We start from the raw sequence: 7,133 nt of genomic DNA, 5'->3' as shown, positions 1-7,133 counted from the left end.
CGGGGTCATACTTTTCGGGCATCTTATGATAACGAGGTGTATCACTAAGACCTAATGCTTTACTCAAAACATCAAAGGTGATGCGCCTATTCACATTTGCAAGGCGAAACTCGATGTATGTTCTAGTCTCTACCTTAGTCACTTTCAATGAACTCAAGAATTCCAAGGTAAGGGAGGGGTATGGCAATTCTCTTGTAGTAAACAATTTTCCCAACCCCATGGCTTCAAAGAAGGCTTTTGTTTGCTCAAGGACACCCAATTTGTTCAAGGCATCTTCACATATGAATTTGGTGGGTAGAATGACTTTCTTAGCATACTTGGCAAATGTATCCCTATGGGAGTTAGAAATAAAAATTACCTCCGGATAGTTTGATAATTGAGCAATTTCCGGAGTTGTTGTTGTTGTTGCTTCCAAGGGAGGATTTTGTTGTTGTTGAACTTCCAAGTTTGCACTAGCAACCACCATAGCCATTGAAGCTTTCTTTGCTTGAAGGCATTGTTGCCTTTTTGATAGTGCCTTTGCCTTGAGTGCCTTTGTTGATCCTTTTGTTCTTGCCATTGATGATTATACCAAGAAAAGATTGAAAATCTTCAATTTCCAATTATACCCAAATCGATTTTAAGATGAAAGGATTTGCCTTTGTATTTCAAAAATCGACTCAAAGGTTTGAAGATTTTGGTGCTTGGATTGATTGTTGTTGGAAAAGGAGTGATTAATTGATGTTGTAAGGAAGTTTGGATTTGATTTTGTTGAATTTGGTTGAGGAAATCTTGTTTTTGGTGATGGAGAGGATGAGGGTTTTGGGGTTTTGAGGTTTATGGGTAGTGTTTCGAATGTATGAATGAATGAATGAGTGTGGGAAGGGGTATTTAAAAACACCCGAAATTTTGAATCTGCAGGGGGAAGACGAGCGGATTCCCTTCGGGACGCTCGGATTCTGCCTAATTTGGGTTCAAGAAATCTCGCCTAAAGACGAGCGTCTTTCAGGGACGACGGGCAGATTTCTGCAATTCAGGACGAGCGGATTCCTTCAGAGACGAGCGGATTCTGTTACTGGAACTTTTCTTATTCTGCACTGGCAAAAAGACGGGCGTCTTCTTGCAAAGACGAGCGGATTCTTTCAGACGAGCGTCTTCTCAGCCTGGACGCTCGGATTCTCTAACAGCCCAAAATTTTCAACTTTGCAGCTCATTTGGACGGACGGATTATCCCATACACGCTCGGATTCTCATAAGACGAGCGGATTCCCTATAAGGACGCTCGGATTCCTCCTGGTCTACCCGGATTCAGTTCCATCCGTGCACTTGCATATCCCGTGTCATTTTCATTCTTCAAATCCTGTGTTCTTCATTGTAGGGGCACTACTAAGGCATGAATAGCCTAGGCAATTGTTATCCCCACACTGAGCTAAAGCACTACACATCAATAGAATCATTAGTCCCTCCCTCACTTCTCTCAAAAATGATAAATATCTTGATCAAAGCATAAAAATCAAAAAATGACAAAAATGCAATTTAAGAATGCAAGTTAGGGAGTTAGAAATATTTACAAATGGTGTTTTGGAGAGGACTCCACCAAACTCTCATCCTTAGTGAGATGTCATGGGGGAATGTCCAAGGTGTTGTTGATGTTACTCAACACCTTGAAGAAGTAGTCAAAAGCTTGTTCATTGTTATGATAAAGATCTTCAATAGATCTTTGCACTTGTTGTCCTTCATGTTGGTCTTGATCGATAGCATTACCAATGTAGGGATTGAAAATCCCTTCAAACTCATCGTCCCAAAGACCACAAACTTCATCTACTTGGTCACAAAAGATCTCTTGAGTTGATAGAGACAACTCTCCCACTTTCTTGTTTTGGCCAATGAGGCCATCCTCTTCATTGCTTGACTTTGGTGAGCTTTTCAAGCTCTCTTTGTTACAATTTCCTTGCTCTTTGAATAGAGCATCATCAACTTTCTTCTTCCATTGGAATTCCGACTTCTTCCTATCATCCTTCCGGCTATAATGATCAACCATAAATCATGGTTCATGGAAACGGGGAGCTCTCATAGTTTTGTCAAAATTGAAAGTTATGCTTTTATCTCCCACTTCTAGAGTGAGTTCTTCATGCTTCACATCTATCACCGCACCTGTGGTGTGCAAGAAAGGTCTACCTAGAATGATTGGAATGTTGGAGTCTTATTCCACGTCAACAATAACAAAGTCCACCGGGATGAAAAATTTCCCAACTCTTATGGAAACATCTTCCCTTATCCCTAATGGTGTCTTCGTCGATCTATCAGCCATTTGGAGTGTGATATTGGTGCATTTAAGCTCTCCCATCCCTAAATTTTTACTCACCGAGTACGGCATAACACTCACACTAGCCCTTACATCACATAAGGCTTTGTTGATCGTGGTGTCGCCAATTGTACACGGTATTGAGAAGCTTCCCGGATCCTTAAGTTTTGGAGGTGAACTCCCTTGAAGTATTGCACTACTCACCTTAGTAAAGGCGATAGTCTCATGCTTCCGGATTGACTTCTTCGTCGTAAGGATGTCTTTCATGTATTTTGCATAGGCCGGCACGTGATTGATTAATTCCGTGAAAGGAATCGAGACTTCCAAATTCTTCACAATCTCCATAAATTTTCCAAGTTGGTCATCAAATTTGGGCTTGGCTTGACGACTCGGAAAAGGAAGTCTAATCACAATGGGCTCCTTCTCCTTGGCCTTGTCTTCATTTTTCTTTGAAACTTCTTCTTTTGATGGTTCTCCATCCTTGGAGTTTTGCACAACTTCTTCTTTGTCACTAGCTTCCACAACTTCATCCTCAACTTGCTTCTCTGGTGCTTCATACCTTGTACCACTTCTCAAGTGTATGACACTAACCGTTTCATGTCTCGGGGGATTACTTTGAGGTTGTAATTGCCCCTTTTGTCTTTGTGAGCTTGAAGATGCTAGTTGAGTCAATTGGGTTTCCAACATTTTGGTGTGGGCTAGGATGTTGTTGATGTTGATTTCCTTTGCTTGACTATCCTTTTGCATTTTAGTGAAACTCTTGTTGATTCTTTTGCATTTGGAGGACCGCTTTTTGAACATCAAAACCTTGGTCATTTTGTTGATTGTATGGAGTTTGATTTTGGTAACCTTGGTTTTGGTTGTAAAAGGGTCTTTGATTTTGGTTTCTCATGGGAGGTGGGGTGTATGTTGGTTGAGGATTTTGAACATTTTGGCTTTTGTATGAGAGATTTGGATGGAATTTGGTGTTCTCATTGTAATAATTTGAATAAGGGGTACCACTCTTGTATGCTTGAAAAACATTCACTTGTTCATTTGTTCCCCTACATTCACTTTGGTCATGTCCCAAAGTTCCACAATTCTCACATATCCCACTTGGGATTGATGAAGATGCCGTCATGGCATTAACATGTTGCTTTGGTGATTTTGAGGCTTCTTCAAGTCTAGCCATAGCTTTTTCGAACTTCAAATTGATGGTATCAATGTGAGCACTAAGTTGAGCACCTAATTGAGTAATAAAGTCCACTTCATGCTTTCCTCCTCTAGTAGCCTTGCGAGGTCTACTATATTGTGAATTATGGACCGCCATTTCCTCAATCTTGTTCCAAGTTTGATTGTCATCAACTTCGGTGAACATTCCATTTGATCCCATGTTGAGAATGTTTCTTGAGTCTTCATAAAGACCGTTCCAAAATTGTTGTATCAAGAACCACTCGCTATGTCCATGATGAGGACATGAGCGACAAATTCCTTTGAATCGCTCCCAAGCTTCATACAAAGATTCTTCGTCTCTTTGCTTAAAGCCCGTAATTTGAGCTTTTAGCATGTTAGTCTTTTCCGGTGGATAGAACTTTTTGTAGAAAGCTAGAGCCAATTTCTTCCAAGAATCAATTCCGAGAGTAGCCTTATCAAGGCCTTTCAACCATTGTTTTGCGGTGCCAATTAGAGAAAAAGGAAATAAGACCCATTGAATTTGGTCTTGAGTTACACCGGTTTGAGAAATCGCATCACAATAGTCGCAAAAAGTCTCCATGTGAGAGTGAGGGTCTTCACTAGGCATCCCCCCAAATTGGCTTCTTTCGACTAATTGGATAAATGCGGATTTGGCAATGAAATTTCCGGTTAAATGTTGTGATGTGGGAGTACCATTGGGTAGGTTCTCCTTGGTTGGTACGGAATGTGATGAAAATTTAGGCATTGTGGGTTGATTTTGTGTTGGGTTCTCATCACCTTCTCTTGCAAAAGGGTTGATGAACTCAATAGTTCTTGGTTGAATATCTACAACCTCACCAATACCTCTCAAAGTTCTCCTAGCAAGTCTTCTATTGGTTGTCAAAGTCCTTCCAATTTCGTGATCAAAGGGTAACAAGTTACCTTGTGATCTTCTAGACATGCAAAATATCAAACAACTTGAAAATAATTAGAACAAACATTGAGGAGTTTTACTTCCCCAAGGCAAAGAAAGACACAACTAATAACAATACAACAAAATCTAAATCAAGTTAACACCGTCCCTGGCAACGGCGCCATTTTTGGTCGTGTTCCCTTGTGAGGGTTTTGTTTTCGATACTTGTCATTAGGAGCACCTAGACCAAAACACAATTTATAACTCCACAAACAACTCTACAATTAGTAAAGAGGCAAGTAAAGGTCGGATCCCAAGGGATGGGAATTGAAATGAGATTTTCAATTGCAACTAGTGGTGTCTAAGGGTGTCACAATTTGGGGTTTGAAGTAGAAGATCACTAAACTAAATAGCAATAAAAGTAAACAAGCAAGATGATTAAAAAGGGGTGTAAACAATTGATAAAAGGCACTAGGGTTTCTTGGGGTCATAGGGGATTCATGGGAATTGATCATACGAACATATTCTGAAATTATAAGCAAGCAATTATTGTTGTGATGGATCGATTTGATTTATATCTTACGATCCTAGGAAAGTTTGGGTCCCGGAGCCGAATCGATTAGATTGTACAACACCTACAAGTCGACTTAATCTTCCCTACTCAACTATATGCATGGTCTAATGAGACTCGAGTTGGTTTATGTCTTACAAGTCTCATTGAAAAGATAGGTGATGGGTAAAAAATGCAAGGATTCATAGGCTCGCATTTCATCAAACATAACATGTGCATAAGTTGAGATCACAACAAGCAAGCAAACAAACTATGAAAACATATTAATTTAAGCATGAATCATCCCCCATGTTGGTTTCCCCTAATTACCCATTAACCCTAGCTAAGGAAACTACTCACTCATTATCATGTTGAACATGCTAGCAAGGTTGTCAATCATACCAACAAAGTGAAACATGATGAATAAATGAAGATAATTAACAATAATTAAAAAGGGATTAAGAGAATTATACCTACTAATGATTCCAATAATAAAGCAAAGAATAATAGAAGTACTTGATGATTGATTGGAAGGTTGTCAATCTCCCAATAATAACCCAAATAATCTTCAATTACCCAAAACAAAGGATGAACAAGAGAGAGATTAAGGAAATGAAAATTGTATTAAGACTTGATTAAATGTTGATTACAAGATTAAAGAGAGATTTGATTGATATTAACTACACTAAAAATTGCTAAGAAGAACATGATCTTCTAATTAGCCTAATGGGGTATTTATAGTGGGGATTAGATACATAAATTAGGGTTTACTAAGGGCTTAAATGACGATTAAGTCCTTGAGGAATCGCCGGTCTCAAGGGAGACTCCGGTCTCCTTGAAACTTGTAGAAGACGAAATGGCCGACAGACAATCCGAGCGTCCAGGGCACGAGAGGGACGGATTGGGTGTATTCTGGCCGAGCGGATTCAAGGGAAGACGGGCGGATTGTGGTGGTTCTGGATGGGCGTCCAGCTGGGGAAGACGCTCAGATTGCCCTTGCTGGACGGGCGTCTTGTGGACAATCCGCTCGGATTGTCTTACAACTACTTTCTTTCTTCTTTTCTTCCTTTATCTTCATAAAATCCTTGACGATTTCCTCGGGGATGCAAGGATCTTTTCTCATCATTGCCCATCTACTATAGTATGTACAAAGGCCTTCTAATCTTGTCTTCTCTTTGATGCTTGGTCATTGAATTCAATCAATTTAGCTCTATTTTGCCATGAAAAAGTAAGGTTTGCACTCCTTTCCTACCAAGGAAACAAAACCTCAAAGAATATGCAAAACAAAGGACTAAAGACAATAAATGACCCAAATATGCACTAAAAAGCATGGAAACAAGGCTAATTCGGGGACTAAATATGCTCTAATTATGGTCACATCATCGACCTCGACTTACCACTAACTAGTTGTTTGTTGAGAATATAAATTTGTTTCATTGGGAGACCCAACGACATCACCCATCAGACTGCTTAAACCAGCGCTACCGGGAGGCAGCCAGGAGTTTGACCTGTAATAATTTGTAATTTAGGAATGTAATTTATTTAATCGCATTTCAACTATGTTATGAGTGATGTGAGGGAGAGAATTTAACGTATTTGTGAAGTAATTTTTGCAAAAAAGACGGAAATAGGCGAAAACTTGACGTGTTGAGAAAAGAGACGGACAAACTTGTGTACTAAATCTGGTCTACTGGCACTCGATCAAGGAACCTGGCTTATATTTCAGATTAATTAAATGTCGAGAGTTGGCAACTTTGGAAACTGGATACTCGATCGAGTACACACCCAGGCTCGATCGAGTATCCCACCTGAATCGGGTTCCGCGTTTTTATTTAGTTGTCTTATTCTAATTTCTAAACTCTTCTTCTTATTGCTTTGTTCATTCCGTCATATGTTCTTACCCTTTCTCTCCTAGATTTACATCACCTACTACTCTAAATCACTCATATCATCATCAAACTTCATTCTAATATGTGCTAAATTATTTTATTGCAAATTGATTCACTCCTTTGTGCTTATTTGTGTGATTAATTGCTCAACTTTCCTCAAGTAAGTGTCCCATTTTCTGCTCTTAATTGGTCCGAAAAATTGCAATTTGTTGCATGTTTCTTGTGTTTCTTGCTTTGAATCTTCCATAGATCATATACAATTGCTATTTCCTTGTTATTTAACCCATTAATTGATGAATTAAAGGCCTAAATTCGAAAATTTCAGATTTAGGGTTCATATTTTCG

The 7,133-nt window shown here is 39.3% G+C and overlaps 1 non-coding gene across 1 annotated transcript; it reads left to right on the top strand.

Moving 5' to 3' along the window:
* Nucleotides 1-3,722: 3,722 nt before the first annotated feature.
* LOC141624817 (small nucleolar RNA R71) lies at nucleotides 3,723-3,830 on the top strand. The gene has a single exon (XR_012534620.1). It is a non-coding gene; the product is annotated as a small nucleolar RNA R71 (small nucleolar RNA).
* The last annotated feature ends 3,303 nt before the right edge of the window (nucleotides 3,831-7,133 follow it).

This window comes from Silene latifolia, chromosome X (genome assembly GCF_048544455.1).
Source record: "Silene latifolia isolate original U9 population chromosome X, ASM4854445v1, whole genome shotgun sequence".
Taxonomy (NCBI): Eukaryota; Viridiplantae; Streptophyta; class Magnoliopsida; order Caryophyllales; family Caryophyllaceae; genus Silene; species Silene latifolia.
The sequence above is the reverse complement of the archived record's forward strand: the minus strand, read 5'-3'. Positions and strand labels throughout refer to the sequence as shown.